Raw genomic sequence first — 20,548 nt, 5'->3', positions numbered from 1 at the left:
CCTCACACAGACACACAGACACACTCACACAGACACACACTCACACAGACACCCTCACACAGACACACACTCACACAGACACACACTCACAAAGACACACACTCACACAGACACACCTTCACACAAACACCCCCTCACACAGACACACCCTCACACAGACACACTCACACAGACACACACTCACACAGACACACACTCACACAGACACACTCACACAGACACACACTCACACAGACACACTCACACAGACACACACTCACACAGACACACCCTCACACACTCACACAGACACACAGACACACTCACACAGACACACAGTAACACAGACACACACTCACACAGACACACACTAACACAGACACACCTTCACACAAACACCCCCTCACACAGACACACCCTCACACAGACACACTCACACAGACACACACTCACACAGACACACACAGACACACACTCACACAGACACACAGACACACTCACACAGACACACCCTCACACAGACACACAGACACACTCACACAGACACACACTCACACACTCACACAGACACACCTTCACACAAACACCCCCTCACACAGACACACCCTCACACAAACACCCCCTCACACAGACACACACTCACACAGACACACACTCACACAGACACACCTTCACACAAACACCCCCTCACACAGACACACCCTCACACAGACACACAGACACACTCACACAGACACACTCACACAGTCACACACTCACACAGACACACCTTCACACAAACACCCCCTCACACAGACACACCCTCACACAAACACCCCCTTACACAGACACACACTCACACAGACACACTCACACAAACACACACTAACACAGACACACACTCACACAGACACACCTTCACACAAACACCCCCTCACACAGACACACCTTCACACAAACACCCCCTCACACAGACACACCCTCACACAGACACACACTCACACAGACAAACTCACACAGACACACACTCACAAAGACACACACTCACACAGACACACCTTCACACAAACACCCCCTCACACAGACACACACTCACACAGACACACACTCACACAGACACCTTCACACAAACACCCCCTCACACCGACACACAGACACACTCACACAGACACACACTCACACAGACACACTCACACAGACACACACTCACAAAGACACACACTCACACAGACACACTCACACAGACACACCCTCACACAGACACAGAGACACACTCACACAGACACACCCTCACACAGACACACACTCACACAGACACACTCACACAGCCACACTAACACAGACACACACTCACACAGACACACTCACACAGACACACACTAACACAGACACACACTCACGCAGACACACACTCACACAGACACACACTCACACAGACACACACTCACACAGACACCTTCACACAAACACCCCCTCACACAGACACACCGATACACAGACACACTCACACAGACACACACTCACACAGACACCCTCACACAGACACACTCTCACACAGACACACACTCCCAAAGACACACACTCACACAGACACACCTTCACACAAACACCCCCTCACACAGACACACCCTCACACAGACACACAGACACACTCACACAGACACACACTCACACAGACACACACTCACACAGACACACTCACACAGACACACACTCACACAGACACACTCACACAGACACACCTTCACACAAACACCCCCTCACACAGACACACCCTCACACAGACACACTCACACAGACACACACTCACACAGACACACACTCACACAGACACACACTCACACAGACACACTCACACAGACACACACTCACACAGACACACTCACACAGACACACACTCACACAGACACACACTAACACAGACACACCTTCACACAATCACCCCCTCACACAGACACACTCACACAGACACACACTCACACAGACACACACTCACACATACACACTCACACAGACACACACTCACACAGACACACTCACACAGACACACTCACACAGACACACAGACACACCCTCACACAGACACACAGACACACCCTCACACAGACACACACTCACACAGACACACACTCACACAGACACACTCACACAGACACACAGACACACCCTCACACAGACACACTCACACAGACACACCCTCACACAGACACATCCTCACACAGACACATCCTCACACAGACACACACTCACACGCAATATGTGTTTGACGGTAGTACTTGAAAAGTTTGTGTGTGTCTTTGTGTGTTTCTGTGTGTTTCTGTGTGTGTGTCTGTGTTCAGATTCTCCATAAGGTGGATGTGGAGGGGGAGAGGCTGGTGAAGCCAGATGACTGTCCCCAGGATGTTTACAACATGATGCTGCAGACCTGGAGCCCTCAGCCTGATGACAGACCAACATTCACCGCCCTCAGAGACTTTCTATTGGAGGTAGACACACAGTAATTTCATGGTTCACCAAGTGTCCAGCAGAGGGCACTGTAGCTACGTGAGTGATTGCAAGACCGAAGCTACATTTACATTTACATTTAAGTCATTTAGCAGACGCTCTTATCCAGAGCGACTTACAAATTGGTGGTAATAATGATTGTGTGTGTGTGTGTGTGTGTGTGTGTGTGTGTGTGTGTGTGTGTGTGTGTGTGTGTGTGTGTGTGTGTGTGTGTGTGTGTGTGTGTGTGTGTGTGTGTGTGTGTGTGTGTGTGTGTAGACCATGCCTACAGACATGAAAGCGCTGCAGGACTTTGAAGAACCGGACAAACTCCAGATCACCATTAATGACATCATCACCATCATCGAGGGCAGGTCAGTGGGTGTGTGTGGGTGGGGGAGGGAAGAATGATGTTTCTGAAAGTCCGATAGCTATGTAGAACAGACATGCTTCTCTATAATGTGGAAGAGGGAATCATATCAGTGTGTCTGTGTCTCCAGAGCAGAGCTCTATTGGTGGAGAGGTCAGAACAGAAGGACGTTGCGCGTGGGACAGTTTCCTCGCCACGTGGTCACGTCGGTCAGCGGCCTGTCGGCCCAGGACATCAGCAGACCCCTCACACACTCCTTCATTCACACTGGACACGGAGACACTGACCCACACAGGAGCTGGGGGCACGCTGACCGCATAGACAGGTGCACACACACACACACACACGCACACACACACACACACACATTCCTGGCTGTTACCTGCAAGTACAGTGCCTGGCCACTAGAGTGCAGCAGAGCCCTGTCAGTTGTGCTCTTGTTCTTTAGATGTCAGGCCCAATGGAACCAATTGGAAAAGAACCCAAAGAGCAAACTGCATGTCATGTAAGTTTTATAAAGACAATTTGAAGTACCGTGTTTACGCTACACTACATCCCTATCCTCTACCCCCCTCAGCTTGTACTTGGGAAACCCCATGGACCCCCCTGATGTTATGGGAATGGATCCTTCCACTGCCCGGCCCACCAAACTACCCAACCGCACCAGGAGTGAGTAGGCTACACACACACACACACACATTTATTCTCTCCTTACAGTGTCTTCTTAATATATATAATAATAATATATGACATTTAGCAGACGCTTTTATCCAAAGCGACTTACAGTCATGTGTGCATACATTCTACGTATGGGTGGTCCCGGGGATCAAACCCACTACCCTGGCGTTACAAGCGCCATGCTCTACCAACTGAGCTACAGAAGGACCACAACTCATTCTTTTTTTATTCATTCCTAAACTCTCTCCGTCTTTCTCTTTCTGTCCATCAGAGCAGCCTCCTCCTCGTCCTCCCCAGCCTGCTGTCTTGATCCAGAGTAAGTCTGTCTCCCACGCTGAGTGTTTATTTAGCTGTCTATGTTGAGCTGACTATGACTCTCTGTTGATAATGATGATGTTGTGTGTGTGTGTGTGTGTGTGTGTGTGTGTGTGTGTGTGTGTGTGTGTGTGTGTGTGTGTGTGTGTGTGTGTGTGTGTGTGTGTGTGTGTGTGTGTGTGTGTGTGTGTAGAGCCGTTCTATGACTCTGTGTTAGATGATGATGATGAATATGAAGGTGCTTCGTTGGGGCTGAAAAAACTGGGTGCGGCTATGGGCCTTAAACTCCGCCCGTGGGAGGGGCCAGGTGTAAGGTCGGCCAAAAGCGAGGTCTCGCTCATCGACTTCACCGATGACAGCTTTAGCTCGGCCACGTCCTCCCCTCTCACTGAGACATGCCTACCTGACCAGGACACACTCAAGGTACGTATACACACACACACACACACACACACACACACACACACACACACACACACACACACACACACACACACACACACACACACACTGCGTGGGCAAAATAACAGTCTTCTCTTCTCTTTCTCTCTCCAGGACCTTCCTTCCATCCTAGACTGGCCCCTCCCTCTTCCTGCCTATGACGAGGTTGCCACGGAAGCTGAGGGCCAATTGGCAGACATGGAGGTTCGATCTATCACTGGATTGGCTGAGGGGATTTTAGCCCCGCCCAGCGCCGATGCAGAGGGGAGGGGCTTAACACAGTCAGCTGATCTGTTCCAGGAGCTGCAGAGAGAGGTACGGCACACACACACACACACACACCACAGGTTTCTAATTTGAGTTTGGAGTTTTAACGTACAGTTGAAGTCGGAAGTTTACATACACCTTAGACAAATACATTTAAACTCAGTTTTTCACAATTCTTGACATTTAATCCTAGTAAAAATTCCCTGTCTTAGGTCAGTTAGGATCACCACTTTATTTTAAGAATGTGAAATGTCAGAATAATAGTAGAGAGAATTATTTATTTAAGCTTTTATTTCTTTCATCACATTCTCAGTGGGTCAGAAGTTTACATATACTCAATTAGTATTTGGTAGCATTGCCTTTAAATTGTTTAACTTGGGTCAAACGTTTGGGTCAAATGATGTCAATTAGCCTATTAGAAGCTTCTAAAGCCATGACATCCTTTTCTGGAATTTTCCAAGCTGTTTAAAGGCACAGTCAACTTAATGTATGTAAACTTCTGACCCACTGGAATTGTGATACAATGAATTATAAGTGAAACAAACTGTCTGTAAACAATTGTTGGAAAAATGACTTGTGTCATGCTCAAAGTAGATGTCCTAACCGACTTGCCAAAACTATAGTTTGTTAACAAGAGATTTGTGGAGTGGTTGAAAAACGAGGTTTAATGAGTTCAACATAAGTGTATGTAAACTTCCGACTTCAACTGTAGATTCTTTCCTCTTCCTGCTGATCTGCAGGTGATGGTGAAACTGCGTGTTCCCATGACAGCCGGCCGTTCCCTCCCCTCCTCCCCCCTCCCCCTCTCCCTGGCCCCCCCGGCCCCTCACAGACAGATCTACCTTCCTCCCCCTCCTCCTCTTCTTCCTATGAGGACAGACCCATGCTACCTCCACGCTCCCCCATCCCACCCCTCCGCTCCTCCAAACGCATTTCCCTAGGTGAGAGGGATGACACACCCCCTCAGATCCCTCCCAGAGACCACGCCTTCTCTCAACCCTCCTCACGCTCTGCCTCCCCCTTCCTTTAGTTCCTCCCCTCTCTGTCTCCCCTCACTCCTCCTCCCCCTTTGTCTCCCACCCCTCCCCTCTCCGTCTCCCCTCTCTCCTCCTCCCCCCTTGTCTCCCACCCCCTCCCCTCTCCGTCTCCCCTCTCTCCTCCTCCCCCTTTGTCTCCCACCCCCTCCCCTCTCCGTCTCCCCTCGGCAGAGGACAGGGCTGTATGGTGTTGTTGGTCCTCTCGGCTCTCTAGTCTCCTCCTCCCCCTCTTCCTCTCCTCCCTCCTCCATCTATTCCTCCAGGCTCACTGCTGGCCCTCCTCCCAGCGTTTCATTGGATCCCCTTATTGACAGCTCTCAGAGTTCTGAACGTCCCGCCTACCTGGAGAGATATGGAGCTGCCAAAATGGCCACTGTCCGACCCATGATGAAACAGCAACCAGGTGGGGGTGGGGCAAGGCCTAACACCTCTTTCAACAACAACAACCACAGGACTCAACATTTAACTACAGCTCCCAGCAGGCAACGGGAGAACAGCCTCATTCAGGTTAGAGATGTTCAGAACAAGCAGTGTAGAATGTGGCTGCATTCAAGGGCTCTTTGTGTTTACCTGTTTATCTTGTCAGAAATACATTTAAATGTTTTTTGAAGTCGCAAGACTTCGGAACCTAATGAGATCCTACAACTGTGTGTGTGTGTGTGTGTGTGTGTGTGTGTGTGTGTGTGTGTGTGTGTGTGTGTGTGTGTGTGTGTGTGTGTGTGTGTGTGTGTGTGTGTGTGTGTGTGTGTGTGTGTGTGTGTGTGTGTGTGTAGGTGCAGGGGGCAGTGCATGGTGTGACAGCAGAGGAGTGTGAAGTGGCTCTGGAGACTCACAGCTGGAACATCCCTCAGGCAATATGCCAACTAAAGGTACACACATACAGACACACACACACTCTCTCTCTCTCTCTCTCTCTCTCTCTCTCTAAGATCTCTCTCTTAGATCTCTCTCTAAGATCTCTCTCTCTTAGATCTCTCTCTTAGATCTCTCTCTAAGATCTCTCTCTCTTAGATCTATCTCTTAGATCTCTCTCTAAGATCTCTCTCTCTTAGATCTATCTCTTAGATCTCTCTCTTAGATCTCTCTCTTAGATCTCTCTCTTAGATCTCTCTCTTAGATCTCTCTCTTAGATCTCTCTCTCTCTAAGATCTCTCTCTAAGATCTCTCTCTAAGATCTCTCTCTAAGATCTCTCTCTAAGATCTCTCTCTTAGATCTCTCTCTAAGATCTCTCTCTCTTAGATCTCTCTCTTAGATCTCTCTCTAAGATCTCTCTCTCTTAGATCTATCTCTTAGATCTCTCTCTTAGATCTCTCTCTTAGATCTCTCTCTAAGATCTCTCTCTTAGATCTCTCTCTCTCTCTCTCTCTCTCTCTCTCTCTCTCTCTCTCTCTCTCTCTCTCTCTCTTAGATCTCTCTCTTAGATCTCTCTCTTAGATCTCTCTCTTAGATCTCTCTCTTAGATCTATCTCTTAGATCTCTCTCTAAGATCTCTCTCTTAGATCTCTCTCTAAGATCTATCTCTCTTAGATCTCTCTCTTAGATCTCTCTCATAGATCTCTCTCTCTCTCTCTAAGATCTCTCTTAGATCTCTCTCTCTCTCTTAGATATCTCTAGATCTCTCTTCTCTCTCTCTCTCTCTCTCTCTCTCTTCTCTTAGATCTCTCTCTTCTCTCTCTAGATCTCTCTCTTAAGATCTCTCTCTAGATCTCTCTCTTAGATCTCTCTCTAACATCTCTCTCTCTCTCTCTCTTTCTCTAACTCTCTCTAACATCTCTCTCTAAGATCTCTCTCTAGATCTCTCTCTAGATCTCTCTCTCTCTAACATCTTCTCTCTCTCTCTAAAGATCTCTCTTTCTCTCTAACATCTCTCTCTCTAAGATCTCTAAAGATCTCTCTCTCTAGATCTCTCTCTCTCTCTAACATCTCTCTCTCTAACATCTCTTCTCTCTAACATCTCTCTCTAAGATCTCTCTCTCTTCTCTAAGATCTCTCTCTCTAACATCTCTTTCTCTAAGATCTCTCTCTTCTCTCTCTTAACTATCTCTTCTCTAACATCTCTTCTCTCTAACATCTCTCTAACATCTCTAACATCTCTCTCTCTAACATCTCTCTCTCTCTATCTTATATCTCTCTCTAACATCTCTCTCTCTCTAACATCTTTCTCTCTAACATATCTCTCTCTCTAACATCTTTCTCTCTCTAACATCTTTCTCTCTAAGATCTTCTCTCTCTCTAACATCTCTCTCTCTAACATCTCTCTCTCTCTCTAACATCTCTCTCTCTCTAACATCTCTCTCTCTAATCTCTCTCTCTCTCTCTAACATCTTTCTCTCTCTAACATCTCTCTCTCTAACATCTTCTATCTCTCTCTAACATCTTTCTCTCTAACATCTCTCTCTTAACATCTTTATCTCTCTAACATCTCTCTCTCTAACATCTCTCTCTCTCTAACATCTCTCTCTCTCTAACATCTCTCTCTCTCTCTAACATCTCTCTCTAACATCTCTTAAGATCTAACATCTTTCTCTCTAACATCTCTCTCTCTAACATCTCTCTCTCTCTAACATCTCTCTCTCTAACATCTCTCTCTCTCTCTCTAACATCTCTCTCTCTAACATCTTTCTCTCTAACATCTCTCTCTCTAACATCTCTCTCATCTCTCTCTCTCTAAGATCTCTCTTAGATCTCTCTCTCTCTAACATCTTTCTCTAACATCTTTTTCTAACATCTCTCTCTCTCTATCTCTCTCTCTCTAACATCTCTCTCTCTTGCTCTAACATCTTTATCTCTAACATCTCTCTCTAACATCTCTCTCTCTAACATATCTCTCTCTCTAACATCTTTATTTCTCTCTCTAACATCTCTCTCTCTCTAACATCTCTCTCTCTAACATCTTTATCTCTCTAACATCTCTCTCTAACATCTCTCTCTAACATCTAACATCTTTCTCTCTAACATCTCTCTCTCTAACATACCTCTCTCTAACATATCTCTAACATCTTTCTCTCTCTAACATCTCTCTCTCTCTAACATCTCTCTCTCTCTAAACATCTCTCTCTAACATCTCTTCTCTCTAACATCTCTCTCTCTCTAACATCTCTCTCTCTAACATCTCTCTCTCTCTCTAACATCTTTCTCTCTAACATCTCTCTCTCTAACATCTTCTCTAACATCTCTCTAACATCTCTCTCTCTAACATCTCTCTCTCTTAACATCTTTCTCTCTCTAACATCTCTCTCTCTAACATCTTTATCTCTCTAACATCTCTCTCTCTAACATCTTTATCTCTCTAACATCTTTCTCTCTAACATATCTCTCTCTAACATCTCTCTCTAACATCTTTCTCTCTAACATCTTTATCTCTCTAACATCTCTCTCTAACATCTTTCTCTCTAACATCTTTCTCTCTAACATCTTTAACATCTTTCTCTCTAACATCTCTCTCTCTAACATCTCTCTCTCTAACATCTTTCTCTCTAACATCTCTCTCTCTAACATCTCTCTCTCTCTAACATCTTTCTCTCTAACATATCTCTCTCTCTAACATCTTTCTCTCTAACATCTTTCTCTCTAACATATCTCTCTCTAACATCTTTATCTCTCTAACATCTCTCTCTCTAACATCTCTCTCTCTAACATCTTTATCTCTCTAACATCTTTATCTCTAACATCTCTCTCTAACATATCTCTCTCATCTCTTTCTCTAACATATCTCTCTCTAATCATCTCTTATCTTTATCTCTCTAACATCTCTCTCTCTAACATCTCTCTCTCTAACATCTTTATCTCTAACATCTCTCTCTCTAACATCTCTTCTCTAACATCTTTATCTCTCTAACATCTCTCTCTCTAACATCTTTATCTCTCTAACATCTCTCTCTCTCTAACATCTCTCTCTCTAACATCTTTATCTTCTAACATCTCTCTCTCTAACATCTCTCTCTCTCTAACATCTTTCTCTCTCTAACATCTCTCTCTCTAATCTCTCTCTCTAACATCTCTTATCTCTCTCTCTAACATCTCTCTCTAACATCTCTCTCTCTAACATCTCTCTAACATCTCTCTCTAACATCTCTTAGATCTCTCTCTCTAACATCTCTCTCTCTCTCATCTCTCTCTCTAACATCTCTCTCTCATCTCTCTCTCTAACATCTTCTCTCTAAGATAACTCTCTCTCTCTCTCTAACATCTTTCTCTAACATCTCTCTCTCTCTCTAACATATCTCTCTCTAACATCTCTCTCTAACATCTCTCTATCTCTCTTACATCTCTCTTATCTCTAACATCTCTCTCTCTAACATCTCTCTCTCTAACATCTTTCTCTCTAACATCTCTCTCTTAACATCTCTCTCTCTAATCTCTCTCTCTAACATCTAAGATCTCTCTCAACTATCTCTCTCTAACATTCTCTCTCTCTAACATCTCTTTCTCTAACATCTTTCTCTCTCTCTTTCTCTAACATCTCTCTCTTAGATCTCTCTTAGATTCTCTCTCTAACATCTCTTTCTCTCTAACATCTTTCTCTCTAACATCTCTCTCTCTCTAACTCTCTAACATCTCTTAACTCTCTAACATCTTTCTCTCTAACATCTCTTTCTCTAACATCTCTCTCTCTAGACTCTCTCTTAGATTTCTCTCTGTAACATCTCTCTTTCTCTAACATCTTTCTCTCTAACATATCTCTCTCTCTAACATCTTTCTCTCTCTAACATCTTTTCTCTAACATCTCTCTCTCTAACATCTCTTCTCTCTAACATCTTTCTCTCTAACATCTCTCTCTCTCTAACATCTTTCTCTCTAACATATCTCTCTCTCTAACATCTTTATCTCTCTAACATCTCTCTCTCTAACATCTTTATCTCTCTAACATATCTCTCTCTCTAACATCTTTCTCTCTCTAACATCTTTCTCTCTAACATCTCTCTCTCTAACATATCTCTCTCTCTAACATCTTTCTCTCTAACATCTCTCTCTCTAACATCTTTATCTCTCTAACATCTTTATCTCTCTAACATCTCTCTCTCTCTAACATATCTCTCTCTCTAACATCTCTCTCTCTCTTAACATCTTTCTCTCTCTAACATCTTTATCTCTCTAACATCTTTATCTCTCTAACATCTCTCTCTCTCTCTCTCTCTAACATCTTTCTCTCTAACATCTTTCTCTCTCTAACATCTTTATCTCTCTAACATCTCTCTCTCTCTAACATCTTTCTCTCTAACATAACATCTTTAACATCTCTCTCTAACATCTTTTCTCTCTAACATCTCTCTCTCTAACATCTCTCTCTCTCTAACATCTCTCATCTCTCTCTAACACATCTCTCTCTAACATCTCTCTCTCTAACTTATCTCTCTAACATCTCTCTCTCTAACATCTTTCTCTCTAACATATCTCTCTCTAACATCTCTCTCTCTAACATCTTTCTCTCTAACATCTTTCTCTCTAACATCTTTCTCTCTAACATCTCTCTCTCTTAACATCTCTCTCTCTAACATCTTTCTCTCTAACATCTCTCTCTCTAACATCTTTATCTCTCTAACATCTCTCTCTCTAACATCTTTATCTCTCTAACATCTTTCTCTCTAACATCTCTCTAACATCTTTATCTCTCTAACATCTCTCTCTCTAACATCTTTATCTCTCTAACATCTCTCTCTCTCTAACATCTCTCTCTCTCTAACATCTTTATCTCTCTAACATCTTTATCTCTCTAACATCTCTCTCTAACATATCTCTCTCTCTAACATCTCTCTCTCTCTAACATCTTTCTCTAACATCTTCTCTCTCTAACATCTTTCTCTCTAACATCTCTCTCTAACATCTTTCTCTCTAACATATCTCTCTAACATCTCTCTCTCTAACATCTCTCTCTCTAACATCTCTTCTCTCATCTCTAACATCTCTCTCTAACATCTTCTCTCTAACATCTCTCTCTCTAACATCTTTCTCTCTAACATCTCTCTCTCTAACATCTTTCTCTCTAACATCTCTCTCTCTAACATCTTTATCTCTCTAACATCTCTCTCTCTAACATCTTTAACATCTTTATCTCTAACATCTCTCTCTCTAACATCTCTCTCTAACATCTTTCTCTCTAACATCTCTAACATCTCTCTCTCTCTAACATCTTTCTCTCTAACATCTCTCTCTCTCTAACATCTTTATCTCTCTAACATCTCTCTCTAACATCTCTCTCTCTAACATCTTTCTCTAACATATCTCTCTCTCTCTAACAACATCTCTCTCTCTAACATCTTTCTCTCTAACATCTCTCTCTCTAACATCTCTCTCTCTCTAACATAGATCTCTCTCTAACATCTCTTCTCTCTCTAACATCTCTCTCTCTCTCATCTTTATCTCTCTAACATCTCTCTCTCTAACATCTCTCTCTCTAACATCTTTATCTCTAACTCTCATCTATCTCTCTCTCTAACATCTCTCTCTTAACATCTCTCTAACATCTCTTCTCTAACATCTTTCTCTTAGATCTCTCTCTAACATCTTTATCTCTCTAACATCTCTCTCTCTAACATCTCTCTCTAACATCTTTATCTCTCTAACATCTCTTCTCTCTAACATCTCTCTCTCTAACTCTTATCTTTATCTCTCTAACATCTCTCTTTCTCTAACATAACATCTCTCTCTCTCATCTCTCTCTAACATCTCTCTCTCTAACATCTCTCTCTATCATCTCTAACATTCTCTCTCTAACATCTCTTCTCTCTAACATCTTTCTCTCTAACATCTCTCTCTCTAACATCTTTCTCTCTCTAACATCTTTATCTCTAACATCTCTCTCTCTAACATCTCTCTAACATCTTTATCTCTCTAACATCTCTCTCTCTCTAACATCTCTCTCTCTAACATCTCTCTCTCTCTAACATCTTTCTCTCTAACATCTCTCTCTCTAACATCTTTATCTCTCTAACATCTCTCTCTCTAACATCTTTATCTCTAACATATCTCTAACTAACATCTTTCTCTCTCTAACATCTCTCTCTCTAACATCTCTCTCTCTAACATATCTCTCTCTCTAACATCTCTCTCTCTAACATCTCTCTCTCTCTAACATCTCTCTCTCTAACATATCTCTCTCTCTAACATCTCTCTCATCTAACATCTCTCTCTCTAACATCTCTCTCTCTAACATCTTTATCTCTAACATCTCTCTCTCTAACATCTCTCTCTCTAACATCTTTATCTCTCTAACATATCTCTCTCTAACATCTCTCTCTCTAACATCTTTATCTCTCTAACATCTCTCTCTCTCTAACATCTCTCTCTCTAACATCTTTCTCTCTAACATCTTTATCTCTCTAACATCTCTCTCTCTCTAACATCTCTCTCTCTAACATATCTCTCTCTCTAACATCTCTCTCTCTCTAACATCTCTCTCTTACATCTTTCTCTCTAACATCTTTCTCTCTAACATATCTCTCTCTAACATCTTTATCTCTCTAACATCTTTATCTTTATCTCTAACATATCTCTCTCTCTCTAACATCTCTCTCTACATCTCTCTCTCTAACATCTCTCTCTCTCTAACATCTTTATCTCTAACATAACATCTTTATTCTCTAACATATCTCTCTCTCTAACATCTCTCTCTCTTAACATCTTTATCTCTAACATCTCTCTCTCTAACATCTTTCTCTCTAACATCTTTCTCTAACATATCTCTCTCTAACATCTCTCTCTCTAACATCTTTATCTCTCTAACATCTCTCTCTCTAACATCTCTCTCTCTAACATCTCTCTCTCTCTAACATCTTTATCTCTCTAACATCTCTCTCTAATCATCTTTCTAACATATCTCTCTCTCTAACATCTCTCTCTCTAACAACAACATATCTCTCTCTAACATCTCTTTCTCTCTAACATATCTCTCTCTAACATCTTCTCTAACATATCTCTCTCTAACATCTCTCTCTCTTAACATATCTCTCTCTAACATCTCTCTCTAACATCTCTCTCTCTAACATCTTTCTCTCTAACATCTTTAACATCTCTCTAACATATCTCTCTCTCTAACATCTTTCTCTCTAACATCTCTTTCTCTCTAACATCTCTCTCTCTCTAACATCTCTCTCTCTAACATCTCTCTCTCTCTGTTATAGGTTGAACAGTTGTTTCGCCTGGGTTTGCGTTCTAGATCAGAGTGCCAGGAGGTTCTAGAGCGTTGCCAGTGGAACCTAGAACAGGCAAGCATCCTGCTTCTGGACGCTTATGGGAAAGTAGGCTGAGACAGACTCCAGGACTACTGACCTATAACCCCACAGATCTAAACCTACAGACCAGAAACTACATACATTTAACCCTACAGACAGGAAACCACAGACATTTCCCTGTAATTACATACATTTAACCCTACAGACCTAAACCTACAGACAGGAAACTACAGGCATTTCCTTATAATTACAGACCTTTAACCACAGACCTAAACCTACATACCGGAATCTACAGACATTTCCCTGTAATTACAGACATTTAACCCTACAGACCTAAACCTACAGACAGGAAACTACAGCATTTCCTTATAATTACAGACCTTTAACCACAGACAGGAAACTACAGACGTCTTCCTATAATTACAGACCATTAACCACCGATCTAAACCTACAGACCAGCCCACCTGTGTACTAGAGAACTGGGCTGGCCATAGAAATATACTTAATAGAACAGACATGGCTGAGTCCTACGAAGGGAAACACTGGACAAGCACACAACTGCATGCTCAGTAGTTAAGTTATTATATAGTTCTATTATTTAGTTATATATATATATATATATTTGATTAATATCATTGTTAGTATTACACAGTCGCTCACAGGGTCAAATATGAAGTCTGAATATTTATTGTTTGGATGTCTAGGGATTATTTATGTTGCTGTAATGACTTCAGCTCTCAGAGTGTGTGTGTGTGTGTGTGTGTGTGTGTGTGTGTGTGTGTGTGTGTGTGTGTGTGTGTGTGTGTGTGTGTGTGTGTGTGTGTGTGTGTGTGTGTGTGTGTGTGTGTGTGTGTGTGTGTGTGTGTGTGTGTGTGTGTGTGTGTGTGTGTGTGTGTGTAAATACCTGCTGTAAATGCTGTTGATTGTACTGGTGGTGATCTGCTGTGTTCAGGGATATAAACCACATTCTACTGTACCTGTAGCACTTTTCATGACTTCAACACCGAGTCCACATGTAGTATCCTGCACGGATATAACGTGTCATTGGAAAGCATGATGATGTTGTTGTATTGTAGATAATGTACTATTGTGATGTTAATATTACATGGAATACAAGCATATATGTGTTGATAAGTCCTGTAAACAGTATAGTGTTTAATGGTGTGTGACAGACAGAAGATTTTAAGATGATAATGATAATCATGAAGATGCTGTGTGTGTGTGTGTGTGTGTGTGTGTGTGTGTGTGTGTGTGTGTGTGTGTGTGTGTGTGTGTGTGTGTGTGTGTGTGTGTGTGTGTGTGTGTGTGTGTGTGTGTGTGTGTGTGTGTGTGTTGTGTGTGTGTGTGTGTGTGTGTGCATACGTGTGTGTGTGCACGTGTGTGTGTGTGTGTGTGTGTGTGTGTGTGTGTGTGTGTGTGTGTGTGTGTGTGTGTGTGTGTGTGTGTGTGTGTGTGTGTGTGTGTGTGTGTGTGTGTGTGTGTGTGTGTGTGTGTGTGTGTGTGTGTGCATCGTGTGTGGTGCGTGTGTGGTGCGTGTGTGGTGCTGTGTGTGTGTGTGTGTGTGTGAGGTGTGTGTGTGTGTGTGTGTGTGTGTGTGTGTGTGTGTGTGTGTGTGTGTGTGTGTGTGGTGTGTGTGTGTGTGTGTGTGTGCTGGCTCTAGCTCTAGCTGGTAGTGCTATAAACTGATGGTAGTAATATTGGCTGGAGGACAAAAGATCTGTAATACAACACATCTGATATTTTGTAATAAACTGATTTTTGGATCAACTCTGGATTATATTCTGGTTTCCTGCTTGTTTCCTACAGGACAACACACAGAATAACAAACAATCAACAAGATAATAGAGAAAGGGGGATGATGAGAGAGAGAAAGAGAGAACAAAGAAAAGGGTAAGAGAGAAAGAAGGAAAGAGAAAAAGGAGAAAGTGACATCCTTGAACTGGACAGAAATCGATGGGATCAAGTGGAGGGGAAAAATGTCTTCCCTGAGGAAGGGAAGGAGAGAGGTTAGAGAAGGAAGAGGAGGACTAGAAGGAGGAAGCTGGAGATGTGAAGAGAGGAAGAGGAGGATGTGAGGGAGGAGGGGAAGAAGAGGGGAAAAGGAGGACTAGAAGTGAGGAGTGGAGGGTGAAGAAGGGGAGAGGAGGAAAAGGAGGACTAGAAGTGGAGGAGGGAAGAAGGAGAGGGAGGAAGAGGAGGACAAGAAGTGAGGAGTGGAGGAGGGAAGAAGGAGAGGGAGGAAGAGGAGGACTAGAAGTGAGGAGTGGAGGAGTGAAGAAGGGGGAGAGGGAGGAAGAGGAGGACTAGAAGTGAGGAGTGGAGGAGGGAAGAAGGAGGGAGGGAGGAAGAGGAGGACAAGAAGTGAGGAGTGGAGGAGGGAAGAAGGAGAGGGAGGAAGAGGAGGACTAGAAGTGAGGAGGGAGGAGTGAAGAAGGGGGAGAGGGAGGAAGAGGAGGACTAGAAGTGAGTGGAGAAGGGAAGAAGGAGAGGGAGGAAGAGGAGGACAAGAAGTGAGGAGTGGAGGAGGGAAGAAGGGGGAGAGGGAGGAAGAGGAGGACTAGAAGTGAGGAGTGGAGGAGTGAAGAAGGGGGAGAGGGAGGAAGAGGAGGACTAGAAGTGAGGAGTGGAGGAGGGAAGAAGGAGAGGGAGGAAGAGGAGGACTAGAAGTGAGGAGTGGAGGAGGGAAGAAGGAGAGGGAGGAAAAGGAGGACTAGAAGTGAGTGGAGGAGGGAAGAAGGAGAGGGAGGAAGAGGAGGACAAGAAGTGAGGAGTGGAGGAGGGAAGAAGGGGGAGAGGGAGGAAGAGGAGGACTAGAAGTGAGGAGTGGAGGAGTGAAGAAGGGGGAGAGGGAGGAAGAGGAGGACTAGAAGTGAGGAGTGGAGGAGTGAAGAAGGGGGAGAGGGAGGAAGAGGAGGACTAGAAGTGAGGAGTGGAGGAGGGAAGAAGGAGGAGAGGGAGGAAAAGGAGGACTAGAAGTGAGTGGAGGAGGGAAGAAGGAGAGGGAGGAAGAGGAGGACAAGAAGTGAGGAGTGGAGGAGGGAAGAAGGGGGAGAGGGAGGAAGAGGAGGACTAGAAGTGAGGAGTGGAGGAGGGAAGAAGGGAGAGGGAGAAAGAGGAGGACTAGAAGTGAGGAGTGGAGGAGGGAAGAAGGGGGAGAGGGAGGAAGAGGAGGACTAGAAGTGAGGAATGGAGGAGTGAAGAAGGAGGAGAGGGAGGAAAAGGAGGACTAGATGTGAGGAGTGGAGGAGGGAGGAAGGGGGAGAGGGAGGAAGAGGAGTACTAGAAGTGAGGAGTGGAGGAGTAGAAGAAGGAGGAGAGGGAGGAAAGGAGGACAAGAAGTGAGGAGTGGAGGAGGGAAGAAGGGGGAGAGGGAGGAAGAGGAGGACTAGAAGTGAGGAGTGGAGGAGTGAAGAAGGAGGAAGAGGAGGACTAGAAGTGAGGAGTGGAGGAGGGAAGAAGGGGGAGAGGGAGGAAGAGGAGGACTAGAAGTGAGGAGTGGAGGAGGGAAGAAGGAGGAGAGGGAGGAAGAGGAGGACTAGAAGTGAGGAGTGGAGGAGGGAAGAAGGGGGGAGAGGGAGGAAGAGGAGGACTAGAAGTGAGGAGTGGAGGAGTGAAGAAGGAGGAGAGGGAGGAAGAGGAGGACTAGAAGTGAGGAGTGGAGGAATGAAGATGGAGGAGAGGGAGGAAGAGGAGGACTAGAAGTGAGGAGTAGAGGAGGGAAGAAGGAGGAGAGGGAGGAAGAGGAGGACTAGAAGTGAGGAGTGGAGGAGAGAAGAAGGGGGAGAGGGAGGAAGAGGAGGACTAGAAGTGAGGAGTGGAGGAGTGAAGAAGGAGGAGAGGGAGGAAGAGGAGGACTAGAAGTGAGGATTGGAGGAGGGAAGAAGGAGGACTAGAAGTGAGGAGTGGAGGAGGGAAGAAGGGGGAGAGGGAGGAAGAGGAGGACTAGAAGTGAGGAGTGGAGGAGGGAGGAGGGAAGAAGGAGGAGAGGGAGGAAGAGGAGGACTAGAAGTGAGGAGTGGAGGAGGGAAGAAGGAGGAGAGGGAGGAAGAGGAGGACTAGAAGTGAGGAGTGGAGGAGGGAAGAAGGGGGAGAGGGAGGAAGAGGAGGACTAGAAGTGAGGAGTGGAGGAGTGGAGGAGGGAAGAAGGGGGAGAGGAAGGAAGGCATAATGGGGCTGGGTTTACCTCTACAGTTCTTGAAACCATCACATACACCACCCGCATACAGACACCACCCACACACACCATATGAGCGATGAGTAGCAGGTAAGATAGAAATGGTGAAGTAGTAATCGTTCTTAGTATATCTACTGCTGTACATATCATTCTTAGTATATCTACTGCTGTAAGTATCATTCTTAGTATATATACTGCTGTACATATCATTCTTAGTATATCTACTGCTGTAAGTATCATTCTTAGTATATATACTGCTGTAAGTATCATTCTTAGTATATATACTGCTGTACATATCATTCTTAGTATATCTACTGCTGTAAGTATCATTCTTAGTATATATACTGCTGTAAGTATCATTCTTAGTATATATACTGCTGTAAGTATCATTCTTAGTATATATACTGCTGTAAGTATCATTCTTAGTATATATACTGCTGTAAGTATCATTCTTTTTATTTATTTTATTTTATTTCACCTTTATTTAACCAGGTAGGCTAGTTGAGAACAAGTTCTCATTTGCAACTGCGACCTGGCCAAGATAAAGCATAGCAGTGTGAACAGACAACACAGAGTTACACATGGAATAAACAATTAACAAGTCAATAACACAGTAGAAAAAATGGGCAGTCTATATACAATGTGTGCAAAAGGCATGAGGAGGTAGGCAAATAATACAATTTTGCAGATTAACACTGGAGTGATAAATGATCAGATGGTCATGTACAGGTAGAGATATTGGTGTGCAAAAGAGCAGAAAAATAAATAAATAAAAACAGTATAAAAACAGTATGGGAATGAGGTAGGTGAAAATGGGTGGGCTATTTTCCTATAGACTATGTACAGCTGCAGCGATCGGTTAGCTGCTCGGATAGCTGATGTTTGAAGTTGGTGAGGGAGATAAAAGTCTCCAACTTCAGCGATTTTTGCAATTCGTTCCAGTCACAGGCAGCAGAGTACTGGAACGAAAGGCGGCAAATGATGTGTTGGCTTTAGGATGATCAGTGAGATACACCTGCTGGAGCGCGTGCTATGGATGGGTGTTGCCATCGTGACCAGTGAACTGAGATAAGGCGGAGCTTTACCTAGCATGGACTTGTAGATGACCTGGAGCCAGTGGGTCTGGCGACGAATATGTAGTGAGGGCCAGCCGACTAGAGCATACAAGTTGCAGTGGTGGGTGGTATAAGGTGCTTTAGTGACAAAACGGATGGCACTGTGATAGACTGCATCCAGTTTGCTGAGTAGAGTGTTGGAAGCCATTTTGTAGATGACATCGCCGAAGTCGAGGATCGGTAGGATAGTCAGTTTTACTAGGGTAAGCTTGGCAGCGTGAGTGAAGGAGGCTTTGTTGCGGAATAGAAAGCCGACTCTTGATTTGATTTTCGATTGGAGATGTTTGATGTGGGTCTGGAAGGAGAGTTTGCAGTCTAGCCAGACACCTAGGTACTTATAGATGTCCACATATTCAAGGTCGGAACCATCCAGGGTGGTGATGCTAGTCGGGCATGCGGGTGCAGGCAGCGATCGGTTGAAAAGCATGCATTTGGTTTTACTCGCGTTTAAGAGCAGTTGGAGGCCACGGAAGGAGTGCTGTATGGCATTGAAGCTCGTTTGGAGGTTAGATAGCACAGTGTCCAATGACGGGCCGAAAGTATATAGAATGGTGTCGTCTGCGTAGAGGTGGATCAGGGAATCGCCCGCAGCAAGAGCACTTCATTGATATATACAGAGAAAAGAGTCGGCCCGAGAATTGAACCCTGTGGCACCCCATAGACACTGCCAGAGGACCGGACAGCATGCCCTCCGATTTGACACACTGAACTCTGTCTGCAAAGTAATTGGTGAACCAGGCAAGGCAGTCATCCGAAAAACCGAGGCTGTTGAGTCTGCCGATAAGAATATGGTGATTGACAGAGTCGAAAGCCTTGGCGAGGTCGATGAAGACGGCTGCACAGTACTGTGTTTTATCGATGGCGGTTATGATATCGTTTAGTACCTTGAGTGTGGCTGAGGTGCACCCGTGACCGGCTCGAAACCAGATTGCACAGCGGAGAAGGTACGGTGGGATTCGAGATGGTCAGTGACCTGTTTGTTGACTTGGCTTTCGAAGACCTTAGATAGGCAGGGCAGGATGGATATAGGTCTGTAACAGTTTGGGTCCAGGGTGTCTCCCCCTTTGAAGAGGGGGATGACTGCGGCAGCTTTCCAATCCTTGGGGATCTCAGACGATATGAAAGAGATGTTGAACAGGCTGGTAATAGGGGTTGCGACAATGGCGGCAGATAGTTTCAGAAATAGCGGGTCCAGATTGTCAAGCCCAGCTGATTTGTACGGGTCCAGGTTTTGCAGCTCTTTCAGAACATCTGCTATCTGGATTTGGGTAAAGGAGAACCTGGAGAGGCTTGGGTGAGGAGCTACGGGGGCGGAGCTGTTGGCCGAGGTTGGAGTAGCCAGGCGGAAGGTATGGCCAGCCGTTGAGAAGTGCTTATTGAAGTTTTCGATAATCATGGATTTATCGGTGGAGACCGTGTTTCCTAGCCTCAGTGCAGTGGGCAGCTGGGAGGAGGTGCTCTTGTTCTCCATGGACTTCACAGTGTCCCAGAACTTTTTGGAGTTGGAGCTACAGGATGCAAACTTCTGCCTGAAGAA

At 44.5% G+C, this 20,548-nt stretch overlaps 1 pseudogene; it reads left to right on the top strand.

The window, feature by feature from the left end:
• Nucleotides 1-13,886, top strand: part of LOC124039535 — a 27,828-nt pseudogene extending 13,942 nt beyond the window's left edge.
• Nucleotides 13,887-20,548: the final 6,662 nt, after the last annotated feature.

This window comes from Oncorhynchus gorbuscha, linkage group LG07 (genome assembly GCF_021184085.1).
Source record: "Oncorhynchus gorbuscha isolate QuinsamMale2020 ecotype Even-year linkage group LG07, OgorEven_v1.0, whole genome shotgun sequence".
NCBI classification, from domain to species: domain Eukaryota; kingdom Metazoa; phylum Chordata; class Actinopteri; order Salmoniformes; family Salmonidae; genus Oncorhynchus; species Oncorhynchus gorbuscha.
Note: the sequence above shows the minus strand (reverse complement) of the source record. Positions and strands in the feature narration are given on the sequence as shown.